The sequence below is a fragment of the Zophobas morio genome, unplaced genomic scaffold, assembly GCF_036711695.1.
Source record: "Zophobas morio isolate AGI-343-1 ecotype UQ-CSIRO unplaced genomic scaffold, CSIRO_AGI_Zmor_V1 ptg000004l, whole genome shotgun sequence".
NCBI lineage: Eukaryota > Metazoa > Arthropoda > Insecta > Coleoptera > Tenebrionidae > Zophobas > Zophobas morio.
Window position 1 is genome coordinate 12,366,049 of NW_026972109.1, and position 14,337 is coordinate 12,380,385.

The 14,337-nt window shown below is 34.4% G+C and overlaps 1 protein-coding gene across 1 annotated transcript in view; it reads right to left on the bottom strand.

The window, feature by feature from the left end:
- The window catches only part of LOC135141732 (uncharacterized), a 155,717-nt gene extending 141,666 nt beyond the window's left edge, over positions 1 to 14,051 (bottom strand). Inside the window, exon 1 of the mRNA XM_064073101.1 lies at positions 13,841 to 14,051. The gene's annotated coding sequence lies outside the window, so the exon portion shown is untranslated. The remainder of the gene's footprint in view (positions 1 to 13,840) is intronic.
- Between the last annotated feature and the right edge of the window lie 286 nt (positions 14,052 to 14,337).

Here is a 14,337-nt window from a genome sequence, read left to right on the forward strand (position 1 = left end):
TTTTTTTTATTCGTCGTAAGCCAAGGGGTGAAACTTCATTGTCCAATCCATATTTCCTTACAAAAATTTACCTTTTTAAACGTGATTCAAGTATCTAAGAATAAAAAAATCACCACAACTGAGATGGGATGGGTGGGCGGAATTGATATTTTGCCTTTTTTTCTAAATATATATAGAATTGTTTAAATAGCACGGTACTCAAAAACATGTTTTTACTTTCTTCTCAAGAAATAAGTACTTTGCAGTTAAGCGCCGCCCTCTTGGGTCTCGACGAATAAAAAAAATCATCAGAATCGAGTTAGGGCGAGTGGGTTGGCTTACATTTTTCTTTTTTGTATTAATATATGTAGACTTCTTTTCACAACATGAAACTTAAAACATATTTAAAATGGAAAATTTGTATACGGAAATATCGATTTTGCAATTAGGCTCCGCTCCATCATTGCAAAATCATATTTCCTTGCAAAAATGTACCATTTTAATCATGTTTCAAGTTTCTTGTTGTGAAAAGATGGCCATGTATATTAAGAAAAAAAAAGACAAATTACAAGCCCCGCCCACCTGTCCTATCTCAATTTTGATGATTTTTTGATTCGCCGTAAGCCGAAGGGCGGAGCTTAATTGCAAAATTCTTATTTTTTTACGAGAAATTAACATGTGAAATATGTTCTTAAGTAATCGTCTTATACAAAGACAACTAAATGTTTTAACTAAAAAAGAAAATCAAAAGAGAAGCCTCACCCATCCGTCTCGATCTTAATCGTGGTGAATTTTTCATTCGTTGTCAGACCGAGGGGTGGAGCGTAATTGCAAAATCCATATTTCCCTATACAAATTTACTGATTATTTGTGTGTATATTAGAAATATCATGTACACATTTACTTTAACGTTACATACTTTATTTTAGCTTGCAAGAGTTCTCATAAAAAAATAAAATTCATATAATCAAATTTTATAATTTTTCTAAAAATCGGGATTTGTTTTATTGTACTTCAGTGACGAGGGAAGTTCTGTCCAAATAACTTTCGACCAATTTTTATAATTACATATACGTGATGAATTATGATACAAAATAATTAATAAATGAGCCAGTCTGTTCCATTGAACAAATCAAAAGCGGATCAACCCATTTTTCTGAAAATTTTATAAATTTAGACCAATTTTTTAAATAAAACCTCAACGTGCTCGCTGCGCTCGGATTCTAATCGTTCTTTTTTTAAGTTTATTCTTAGAAGTAGATATGCAAGAAAGAGATTTCGCGAAGTTGTTCTTAAGGTTCACTGTTTTGTAGACCATAAGTATTTTTTTTTTATAATTTAGCTTCTCAGGGACAGCAGTGAATTATTTTTAATAATACCTGCATATGCTCGCTGCGCTCGCACTCTAAGCGTTTTTTTCGCAGTTTAGACTCATAGAAGAAATTAACAAAGAATCTTAGTAAATCTACTAAGTTTTGTTGTAATAAATCTCTGAACTTACTACTTAAAAAAAAACAACCTTTGGAATGCGAGCGCAGCGAGCACGTTCAGGTTGTTAGGCTCTCCAGACTTTCGTTTTCATAAACATTTTCAAGCTTCGCTTTTTTTAGACACTACAAAGTTCTCTCGTTAATAGTAATTTAGATTCCTTGGGACACCGAGGAATAATTTCGAATAACACCTAAATGTGTCCTCTGCACTAGCACTCTGAATTTTCTTTTTCTAATCAATTTAGTGTCATAAGAACATTTACGAATGAATAATCAATATCAATAAAACCAGTAAATTTTTAATTACACCTGAACATGCTCGCTGCGCTCGCATTTTAAATTTCTTACTTTTCACCGTTATATTCTTATAGAAGCGTGCAGGAAAGAGTCTCAGCGAATTTGTTGGGTTCTATTGTAAGAATTTAAAAAAAAAAAACACGCTCTTAGTAAACGAGCGCTGCGAGCACGTTTAGATTTTTGGGGTCTCTGTGACTTTAGTATTCACAAATATTACTTTTTTAAGACACTAAAAATTCTCCCATTAATAATGATTTAGATTCTCAGGAATACACAGTTTCTCCAACTTTAGCAGATAATCACAAACATATTTAGGATTCACCTTTTTTTAGACAAAAAAAAATCTAATTAATAATTTAGCGTGTCAGTGACATTGACAGTAATTTTAAATAACACCTAAACGTGCTCGCTGTGCTCGCTTCTAATAACAATTAAAATAATGTGTTCTCATAAGAACGTTTACGAATCAATAATAATCAATATCAATAAATATTATAATCATCCTATAGACGTCCCTGTGAAACTAAATTATTCTGAAAAAAAATTTTAATTGTTGTATATAGAATCTTTTTATATATAAGTTGTTTATTAATTCAATTTAAAAAAAAAATTCACACCAAAAAAATCTGACCTGATCGAACTTGACTTAACCGAATATGACCTGACTGAACCTGACCTGACTGCACTTCACCGCCCTCCTTAAATTTTAAAACAAGTACCCGTTTGTTTTTTGAAACTCGAAGTGTGGGCACGAATTTGGAAACGTATGTTTTGCGGTCGTTGCATGTACTCACTAAGTGAATCACAATATTATTTATTGTTACTAAATAACGCCACCTGCATCGGGTTAAAAATAAAGGAAAAGTCGTAGTAGAATTATCAACTGTGTCCAACCTTGTTCAGAATTTTAAAACCGCGCTGTCGTCGGAAGTTTACATTATAAAATGTAGGTATATAGCCGTCCACAGATCCCGCAAATATTGACTTTACAAAACAAACAGCTTTACAATTAAAGTTTCTTTAAGTTTGTCTTTGTCTAGTCGATATCCGCTCGGGATTAACATAATTGTTGAAATTAGCAGCCGTCTCTGATTGACTATAATCTGAATAAAACGTGTTAATCAAATTTAGCTTCCGTTTACTTAACATTTCAGAAGTTGCTGCAATTAACAGATTCAGCAGACATATTTCTTTAAAGTGCTAATTTGGCTTCGAGTTAAGTTTCTGTGATTGTATAACAAACACAATACGGTCAATCGAGCCAAGTAAATAGATTGATAATCGAAGTGTGCTTGTATTTGGAGAGTCAATATTACCTGAAATGTAGAATTACCGTTAAATTGCGAGATATGGAGAATAGGTATATTTGTATTTAAAGACGTGGCGTCAAATGAATGCAGTTTCTAGAAGTTGAACGACTCTAGACTGCTTTAAATTATGTTGTCGATACTAGAGGATCAATGGCAAGTATTTCATCTATTGTGAGTAAATATTTGCGGTTTATTTCACCCATAAAAAATTTATTTTGCCTAACCGCATATTCAAAGACCACAATAAATATTTACGGTCATGATAAATTCATAACCGATTTAATAATAATAATTGCGTCATAATCTTCCCATAAAATTTGATGTGATTATTAACTGATCCGGTGTTAATATTTTATACCAGTTTGAAAGAAACGTTTCGAATTCCTTCATGCAATTCGCTTGTAATTTATGACTGTGATATAAACTGATTTTTAAAATGTCGTCCAGCACACAGAAATCGATCCCTCCACACTTGCTTTTATATTAAAAATGTATGTTTCTGTTGCCGTGTGTTACTACGCTGGATATGATAAAACTCTAGCCAGTCCAGTACTCGTAGTTTTCTACTTTTCGAACTATTAAAAACAAACAAATGCAGAAAGTGGAAAAGCAATCCAATAACCGTTTCACCGGAACATATCATGATAGTAACTCGTGAATTGTTCATGTGTGATCATTCAGGGGCGAATTTCGGTAAATTTTTAATAAGATAGATGTCGATCAGCCCACTAAACTTCACTAATCACTTAAACGACAACTAAATTAGTTTAACTAAAACATCAAAACGGTGGCTATGTCACCGTTGCAAACAAAGTTTAGCAAGTTAAGTGTTCATTAACGATATTAATAAACATTAATTTGTTTCGTGAGGATAGAATGGCAGTTGTCCATTACCTTCCACGCAAATACTTTTTTAACTCAATATTGACACAGCTCCGAAATGGAAGAATAAATCAAAACGTCAACAACGAGTTTGTTTTTTCCAATCACTCTTAATTGCCATATGCGGAGTCGAAATATACCCAAGCTACCAATTTCTCCTTCCTGAAAAATGCGGCATTCGAACACACAAAGAAGCAGAGATGCACTTTGCATTTCCGTCGGGACGTACTCTGAAATTTGATAGGAAAACAGTGGGTACATAAAGTAAATACATACATAATAAAGGAGACTTGGACACAATAATTTCCACACGGTGTGGGAAAAGTTTCTCGAAAACAACTTATCGAAACAACAATTTATTGAAACACACTTATCGATTTACGTCCTGTGGGGAAAGAAAATCGCGAGGAATGAGACAATTCAGTGTGGTGGATACAAATTGTCATTACGAAAAGAATGTTTTATTTCATTTGAAGATGCCTCTACGAGCTGATCGAGCATGTTCTTTGATCTTGTAGTAAGTGAGTCGGATGTAAATAAGCTGGAAATTCTTTCGATATCTTGCTTTTGCTCACTCTGTTGAAAGGAGCCGCACACTCACCAAGCGCCCTCTAAGTGTAATTATTGTTGTTATTATTTCCCACATTTTTGGAACTTTCACAGGAGAAAATTCACTTGTACAGAGTTATGATAAAGTAACGCGCAAAATTCATAAAACGCGCAGCATTTGTTTAAAAAAAAAAATGCAATAATGTTATTGCATTTTTTTTTTTTAATAACATGTGTCAAGCTTTTTATTTTACTCTCCATTCTTTTGTACTGAGATTGATTTTTCATCAATAACCAACATTTGTCCTGCTATTGATATTGTCGCCGCAAGAGTGATTATTGATAATTGTCATACTTTAGTTATTATTGTTTTATATATTCCACCTCACACTTCATTCCGATTCGATTTATTTTTTGACTCGTTTAGTTCCCTTGAGATTTTTTCGAATAACAATCACTTTTTAGTGATAGGTGATTTTAATACTCCTAATTATGCAAGCAGCTATAGTGATAATTTTTGTGAGACATTAAATGTTTTTAAAACATTCCATGGATTCTCCCAATGCCGTTCAATTATTAATTGTTACAATCATCTTCTGGACTTTACATATCCTTCTCTGTCTATAAATTTGAACAAAATCTCCTTTCGCACCTCACAAGCTTTTCAAATGAACAGCTTAAGCATTAAATTCGACTTTAAAAAAGCGAATTGTCATTAACTTTACCAATAACTTTTGACTATTGATTGGGGTTTCATAAATAATATTGATAATGTGGAAGAAGCATGTTCCAAATTTTATGATACTCTGTACACTTTATTTGACTCAACCGTGCCTAAATATTCTCCCTCAATTAGCATTCATTCATTCATTTCGATTAAAAAATTGTGCTTTTAAAAATTACAAAAAGAGTCGATCTTCACAAGCTTATGACTCAGTTAAACGTCTTCGTTCCAAAAAGCACTTTGTTTACAACAAATTGGTCGAAAGCTGTTTCGACAAAACTTCCCTCGCATCTAAAGTACTGTGGAACATTTCCAGCATTTTTGAGTTGAGTTTTTACTTTAGAGAATTTTGTGATGACGTCATCAACATTTTTTCAAGGACACGTAAATCAACTTGGTGCACTGTAATACTGAAAATAACAATATTATATTCCCAAAAATTTTCTGGGAAAATGGAGTGAGCCGTTCCTGATTTCATCAATAAAATAAATTCACACATTCATTAATTTTTTTGAGCCACCACCAATCTAAAAAATCTGAATGCAATGATAACTCACAAGTAAAAACTTGTGCACACTTCGGACAGATTTAGGAATTTAATTCTGGAAATTTGCAAATTAATACCTCTAAATTATTACAAAATTAATAGGGACAAAATCAGTTTTAACAAGTGCTACGAATCCCCACGCGCCCCCTATTTTCTCAGGGAATATGTCATTTGCCGAAATAAGTCTTATCTTAGCAAATACTAGCCCCGCCCACCCACCCTTTAGTTTCTTAGAGGATATGTCATTTGCCGAAATAAGTCTTATCTTAACAAGTACTAGATCCGCCCACCCGCCCTTTATGTTCTCAGAGGATAGTACTTGCTAAGTTAAGTCTTATTTTGGCTAATGATATATCCTCTGAGAAAATAGAGGCGGGTGGGCGGGGTTAGAACTTGCTCAGATAAGACTGATTCTGGCGAACGTCATACCCTCTGAAAAAATAGAGGGAGGGTGGGTGGGGCTAGTATTTGCTAAGATAAGACTGATTTTGGCAAATGTCATATCCTCGGAGAAAATAGAGGGCGGGTGGGCGGGGCTAGCCCTTGCTAAGAAAAACTTATTTTGGCAATATGGAGGATATGTCATACATATCCTATGAAAAAATAGGGGGCGGGTAGGCGGGGCTAGCACTTGCTAAGATAAGACTGATTTTGCCCCTATTAAACTTGTACAAAATTGTTAAATTTAAAAGGTATTAAATAACAAATTTTCATAGTAACGAGTTAATTCCTAAATTTGATTGGATGTTTATTTTTTAACAAATCAGTCATTAATTTTTTGAGTCACCCTGTATAAGCAAATTCAGAAAATATGAATGGAGAGATAAATCATAAGTACAGACTCATCAAATTTTCTACATTTTAAATAGGATTTGTTCAGCAACATTTTGAACTGACGTCATCAATTTTTTGGAGGGGACAAGGAAATATATTTTGATTAAAAATTTATCATACTTATCATAACTTTAAAACATCTGCAAGATTTTAAAGTATTCGGTTTTGCAGATTCAAAATTAAATTGCAAACTATTGTTTTACAATTTTGATTTTTTTCCAAAAACCTGGACGCTTCGGGTAAAAACTCAATACGGAGTCATAAACTACAGGTATAGGACTATGTTATTTCATACAATTTAAAACCTATTTACTATGTGCAGTTTTGAAGCGACGTTATCACATTATTGGTGGAGATGACTCAACAAATTTTGCTGAGCGTTTTACCATCTACAGGATATTTCTATTATAAATACAAAATTTGACAACAATCGGCCCAGTACTTTCGGAGATTATCTGTCTAATAAAAATCCGGGACGGCAGACAGACGGAAACGGAAGACATATTTCTTCGTACTCTAGGGGTCATGAAAGGTCGAGAAAACGTAAAAGTAGAGAGTCGGTCGACGGACTCGATAACAATACTTCCTTTGCTTACGCTCAGGAAGTAAAAATACTTATCCGACTTAGAACAATCCATTTTTGTTTATTCCAGAAAGTGCTAGAGCTTTATTCAAAGCAAAAAAGGAACTTCTAGAATTCCAGGCCTTATGATCTATAAAGGTAATGAGTTATCTGATCCATCTGAAATTGTTGACGGTTTTAAAGATTTCTTCGATAGTGTGTTTATTGCTTCTAAACCTATGGAGTACTTTCAGCTGACTTTTAACACGCATTCTAATATTTCTATTCCACCGTGCCAAATTACTGTTGAAGATGTTCGGATAAATTTTAAAAAATCCAAGGATTCTTTCACAATGGGTATTGATGGAATTCCCTTTCTCTTACTTAAAGACTGTGCGCAGATTTTTGCTGAGCCACTTTGTATTATATTTAATTTAATAATAAAGAAATCCGTCTTTCCTTCAATTTGGAAGAAGGGTTATATTTGTCTCATTACTAAGAAAGGACAGCAGAATCAGGTGACAAATTATAGAGGAATTTACAACTTTGCTTAGGTCTTCGAATCAATTTTGTATAATCACATTTACTCATCGACGAAGCTATTGATTTCATCTACTCACCATGGTTTTATGCAGAAAAAATCAACCATTACAAATTTAGCTGTATTTTCCCAATATACATATATCGGAACTAATTCATGGTAATGGACAATGTGATGTCATGTGTACTGATTTCAAAAAGGCTTTCGATAAAATAGATCACTGTTTATTACTGCAAACGCTCTGTTATATTGGCTTCACAAATCCGTTATTGAAACTTTTAATCATTTATTCGACCGGTAGAATCTCATTTATTTTGTGAAATACAGGAATTTTAGCTCTAAACCATTTACTGAGGTCCCACAGGGATCGAACTTAGGACCCTTGTTGATTTTGCTCTTTATTAACTATCTTCTTGATGCTATTCTCTGCAATAAACTTATGTTGGCTGATGATCTCAAATTATACATGGAAATTAATTTTATTAACGATTGTTACTATCTTCACTTTTGCTTAATTTTGCTTTACTATTGGTGTAGTCGAAAAACATTAACGTTGAATATCTCTAAATGCAAAGTTGTTTCTTATACAAGAAAACTTATTACCATTGTTTTTGAATATAATTTAAGAGGAAAGATTGAAACTGTACAAAGATTTGACGTACATTTTTTTGACATATGTGGAAAGGTGGAGAGTAAAATGAAAGGCTTGACATGTTTTTGCATTTTTCTCAAAAACAAATGCTATGCTTTTTATGAATTTTGTGCATTAATTACTCTGTCATAACCCTGTATAATCAAAAATGTTGATAGGGACTTCTAAAGTTAAAACTTAATTTTTACTTATTCAAATGTGAATTTTAAATTTGATTATATTGACTATGCTTATTAAATACTAAAATAATAATTGTTTACTTCAGTGCTTTGAATTGTACTTATTGGAATGGAAAATACAAAGTGTGAAATTACTGGTAACAGTATTATAGTTTTTGTCGGATTTTCTAACCAAACAACTTAACCTAATATGATAAATTTCATTTTTCATTAGGGATCTTTGCATATACGAAATCGGTTACCAACCAAATTACTAGATTTACATGGAACCGTATATATTTTGCCGAAAATGTTTTAGAGCTTCCGGCTATAGTGGAGCTTTTAATAGTTTACGGACCAAGCACCTGAGCAACTTCAAATTTCTCCTTTTCTTGTCTGATAATGGAATGGAACGTTGCTTTGTTTAAAATCTTTCAAAGTGTCCACTTGCTTGTGTAAACCCAATCGAATCAAACGTGGGGTTTTGTTTATATTTTTCAAGTGCTCTTGGCTTGTCTTTCCCTGCAGTATGAAATTCATTTTCCGGGAAAGGATAAATCAGGTAGTGGTCAAATGTTCGATCGATCATCATTCCAAGTGAACAGTGACTGTTGTGACTGACGTGTGTGGTGTGATTAAAAAACTCTACTCTCCACGAATTATCTTACAACAATGGTATACATTAATGAAAATAAATAGTTTGTGACAAGTGTCGCTTATGGCACGAAATGAATGAAATGAAGAAAATCCAATTGGTTTTTGCTTCCTGGCAGAGAGTTTGCGATGTGTGGTTTTCCAGTTTGTTGCAACGTTTTATTTATATTGCAGCAGCGGTGCCCTAGATTTTTTGCAAATGTAACGAAATAAAATCATTTGCGTCATGGCGCTAACAAAACATGCCGAATCCGATGTACCGTATTAAAAGGCTGCATTTTACGCCATCAAATTTTTGGCTTCGGTCCACAATAATTTCCATTGTGTGTGTGTTAAACTGCGGCGTTGCAAACGGAATGTTTCCGTAGTTTATTGTTCGTTGTTAGCGAGGTTGGCTATTGGGAAGAGCCTTTGGATGTCCTTAAGACAGTGCGATATAATTTAGAGCACGTAATTGAAACAGGGAATCCGATTAGAGCCGATGACCCTTCGAAAAATCCAGCTCTCCGTGTGTTCCCGACGACACCGATTTAAATGTAAATGCTAATGAAATTTTTTTAATTAAAGGCGTGACTAATTGTTAGTGTGGGAACCCTAAAACTAAACGAAACCCAATAAAACCGAACGAAAAACTTGTCCAATTAAAATAATGGCATCGTTGTAATTGAAATTTACGGTTATTCGAAAATTGCTGTCATCACGTAATTAAATAATCCCCGAAGCTCCACACGAAGAAAAAGGTTCATTCTGTTGACGTGAGTTTATGTATCATCGGAGACTCGACTTTACGTCCATTGGACCCAACAAATCTCAAGAATTTACATTCGTCTTCCAGACGCACATATATCTCTCGTAAGAAGTTTCCTCTCTGACCTAAAAATAATAGCGAAGTGAAGCTTCAAGTGAAGACCTTTCATTAATCTCACTGTGCAATTAGCGGTAAAGGCGCCTTTTCATTATTAAAAGTGAAACTTTTTGCTGCTTAATTATATCAACAGCAAGTAGGAGCACATGCCACATGTTTGACTGTTTCAAGTTGTGGGTTGGTTTTTTGCTGTCATTTGTAACATGTTTCTGTAATGAATGACAACAACTGGACTATTATCGTTAAGAGTTCGGGGTCGGAAAAAATGCGCTGGCGTGTTCGAAGTGCTACTGGTTGTGCTTGGGAAGAGATTAATGTCCGTTTAATAATAATGCAAATTTTGTCGCAAATACAAGTTGATAGTACGAGTTCTTTTTGTTTTGACGTTCTAATCAAGTATCGTAATTTTCTCGGATTGTTCATCAGCTTCTCTGTTGCTTCAGTTTCGGATACAAAGCTCTGGATACCCGTTTCTTATTATTTTTTTAATTTATTTTGTCGACAACCTTCCCCAAGGCTTAAATTCTTATTTTTAATTTCCACTTCTCGAGGTAACTGAAACCATTGTAATCTTTGCCACCCTAAACTTGATTTACCTTCTCCCACGCATCTGTGTGTACCTTCTCATAATGAATTATTGATCTAGTGCCCATTGTTATTTACATCTATTCCTTTCTCGTGCAGAAAGTTCACGCGACGTTGAAGGGTATATGCCACTATATACCATCAAATATTTGAAACCCTGGTAAAATGTTAAGTTCATGGTTATAATAATCGAGTCCATCGGACGACTGGCTACTTTTATCTTGTCTCGACGTTTTATGACCTCTCCCCGTTTCCGTCTGACGATCTGCGGTGTGTCAGATAATCTTCGAAACTGATGGACCGATTGCTATTAAATTTTATGTGTATTGGGAATATCGTACAGATGGTAAAACGCTAACCAAAAATTATAAAATAAGATACTCCTGTACTTGTGGTTTATGAATCCGCATTGAGTTTTTAACATCCAGGTTTTTGGGAAAAAATCAAAATTTTATAACATTTTGCAATTGAACTTTGAAACTGCAAATTTTGCAAACGTTTTAAAGTTATCGTTAATCAAAATTTATCCGTTTATCCCCACCCAAAAATTGATAGTCATCTCAAAATTTTGCCGAATAAATCCTCTCTAAAATAGACAAAATAATTAATAAACGAGTCAATTTATTTTACCCCAATTTTTCTGAAAATTTTATTACTTTCGACAATTTTTTAAATAAAACCTAAACGTGCTCGCTGCGCTCGCATTCTAATTCTTCATTTTTTTGAACTCTAGTGTTAAAAATATCCAAGAACGGGCCTTAGCCAAGTTTGCGTTCAATTGTAATAACAAATCTCTTGATTTTGAAAAACACATACTTGGAATTCGAGCGCAGCGAGCACGTTCAGGTATCCCCACCTCTATTAGTCACAAATGTTTTTAGGATTCACTGCTTTGTAGACGATAAATACATTTGTTTTTTATAATTTAGCGTCTCAGGGACAGCAGTGACTTATTTTTAATAACACCTGTATATGCTCGCTGCGCTCGTATTCTAAGCCTTAAAATAATACGGTGGCATAAGAACATTTACGAATTAGTCGAATGAGGCTACTTAGGCTTATTGTATTATAATAATCTATCCTATAGACGTAAATATGAACGAGAAGTTAATAGTTAACCTCATTGCAGGGTAGAACAAACACGCTCTTGTTTGGCGTTTGGTGACAGCCAAATTTCGACCGAGGGTTTATAACTTATACTTTACGGTTTAGGTTGTAAAATTTTATTTGTATACCAAAAAAAAGCAACATAAGAAATCGAATTTGTCCAGTTCTGCGTGGTAACCTGAAAGCCATATTATAAAAGTTTGCTCCAAGATTTAAGAAGTAGATTTTATGAACAATAATAATAAATTTAAGTGTTTTTTTTTTTCAGTTCAACAGTATAGAACTTTCTACTTTCTTAACAAAGGAAAGATTTTAACAATAGAACTTTGGTATAATGACGATTTTTATCAATTTCTTTACTATTAGTTGTTATAAACCCAACACATTAATATTATATACCTAGTGTTATATTTTTTCTTTGATTGAGGGAAGTTTGAGTAACAATAACAATATTTTATGTATACATAGAACACACTGGTAAATATTTACACACAATTTGAATTATTTTCTTCTTATGGATAATTCTTAATTATTGAACACTTTTTTCTTGTTAGTTTTTACAAGCAGAGCGTCGATATAGGTACAATCATACTTTTATTAGCATGAATTTAATTATTCAGGATAGTCAATACAGTAAAAGTATTAGAACAGAATGAAAAAGATGTCTATCTTTAACTTCGATGCTTTATTTTTACAACACGATCATCAATATTATTTTGACAATGGAAATTAAAACTTTGTGTTACAATATGTTCTTTAACAACAGGTACTTTTAATAATACAATGTTCTTTTTAGGTGAAGATGAATCTGTTTACGAAGACAAACTGCCGAATGACCAACAGCTCATAACTGGAAGCTGAGTGAAGCTAAACAAATTTGAGATGTTGATTATCTGATGTTCCCCTGTTTGTTGTGACAGTCTGTCGTCTCTTCAATTAAGACAGTTTGACTTTTCCACAGTTTTCTGCAATAATGCGGTTGCGAAGAACATCATACATAAAGTTCTCAACACGTCACGTGATGACGATGATTCTGATGGTCAAGTTATGTGAACTTTTCTTAGTCGTCGTAGTTTTTTGACACTATTACGTTTTCAGAAGAAATGTCTAAATTTTCCTTTTAACGGCTGAAAGTTTAAATGAACAAATGTTGTTCGACTACCAAATTGTTGTTGTAACTGTTAACTAACTTTGTTTGGATGTTCTGACAATTATTTACATATTATTATGTGGGTAAGTCATGTTACCGGTCTTCGTATAATTTTATTCGTCTCAAAACAAAGCAAATGCAGGTAAATTATTCAGAACAATTCAGCTGAATAATTCAAGTGAATCTTTTTCAAAATATTGAGTTGGCATTAATAATGCAACTTCTGCACTTTTCGACGGTTTGAAATTACGTTTCTAATTGACGATTAAATTTATTCTGGTGTTGTCATGTCGGAAAGATTTGCTGTTGTGTTATGAATGTTATGATGCCCGAATAAATTTAATTCAAATATATAGTGCATGTTAAGCCGGGAGGTATTGTCTGGTAGTTGAAGCTGTACTAGTTTAACGCTGCATACATGACAAGCGGTATTTAGTTAGGACATAGCGCCTCTTGCAAATAAAACAACGAAGACTGTCATCATCACCAAGAGCAAATCCACGGTTGTCAACAACCCATCTTATGACAACAGTAGAAAATTCCCCCTATGTCATTTTCCCTTTTTTTTTCAGGTTAAGTCAACACGAATTTCGAGAGACCCATATTGGTTACATCATCTCGAGCCTTGTAAAAATATTCAACGGATGATTGTCACCGGTTTTGGTGGACGGAAAGCCGAACGGATATCCTTTCCTCCGATATTTCGTCTGTTTATCGAGACGGCGAGCGCAAAGCAAAGAGGGTTGTTTAATATTAAAACCAGTTGATTTAGTTTTATGCGGTCATTAAAAATTCCGGGCGCACCGAGTCGCTTGTTTGCATACAAACGTGGAAATCCATCTGTTTATAGAAGTTAAGCGCTCGTTAAACATTTTTTGTGCGGGTTGTAATGTTTGACAACAGAACAAGTGCACGTGTCTGAGGCGCTAAGTGTCAGGGAAGAGGGTTTCTTACCTAGAGCTTATTACTCCCATGGAACTAAGTCATGTTGGAGTCACATTGACCGCATGGCCCGCGCGCCCAGATGGGCTCAATGGGTTTGGCGCGAGCTTTCACAGTACCGGCACTCAAGTACAGCACACCCGCGATTTACAGCAAAAACGCTGGAAAGTCGAGCATTTGGTGCGAGGCCCGGGAACGAAATAACTTGCGGCTGAGAGAGCAGCCGCTTCTCCCTTCTCTTCGGTGGGACACCGTTGGAACACGAAGGATTTTCGAACGTAGGTCGCAGACGCGTCGGCGCGCTCTCTTGCATCCCTTCCTCGCCTGCAACTACCCTCGCTGTCTCGCTTCGCCCCGTCTCTATTTTGAATTTCTTTGCCTGCTCGAGCTGCCCGAGGTCGTTTCTATGATCCGTCCCGTATGGATTTTGCCACCAATCGTCCGCACTCCGTCCTTGCCTCTTCTCATTGACAGAAAATATGTTTTATTCAATTTGACGGCCGCTTAAG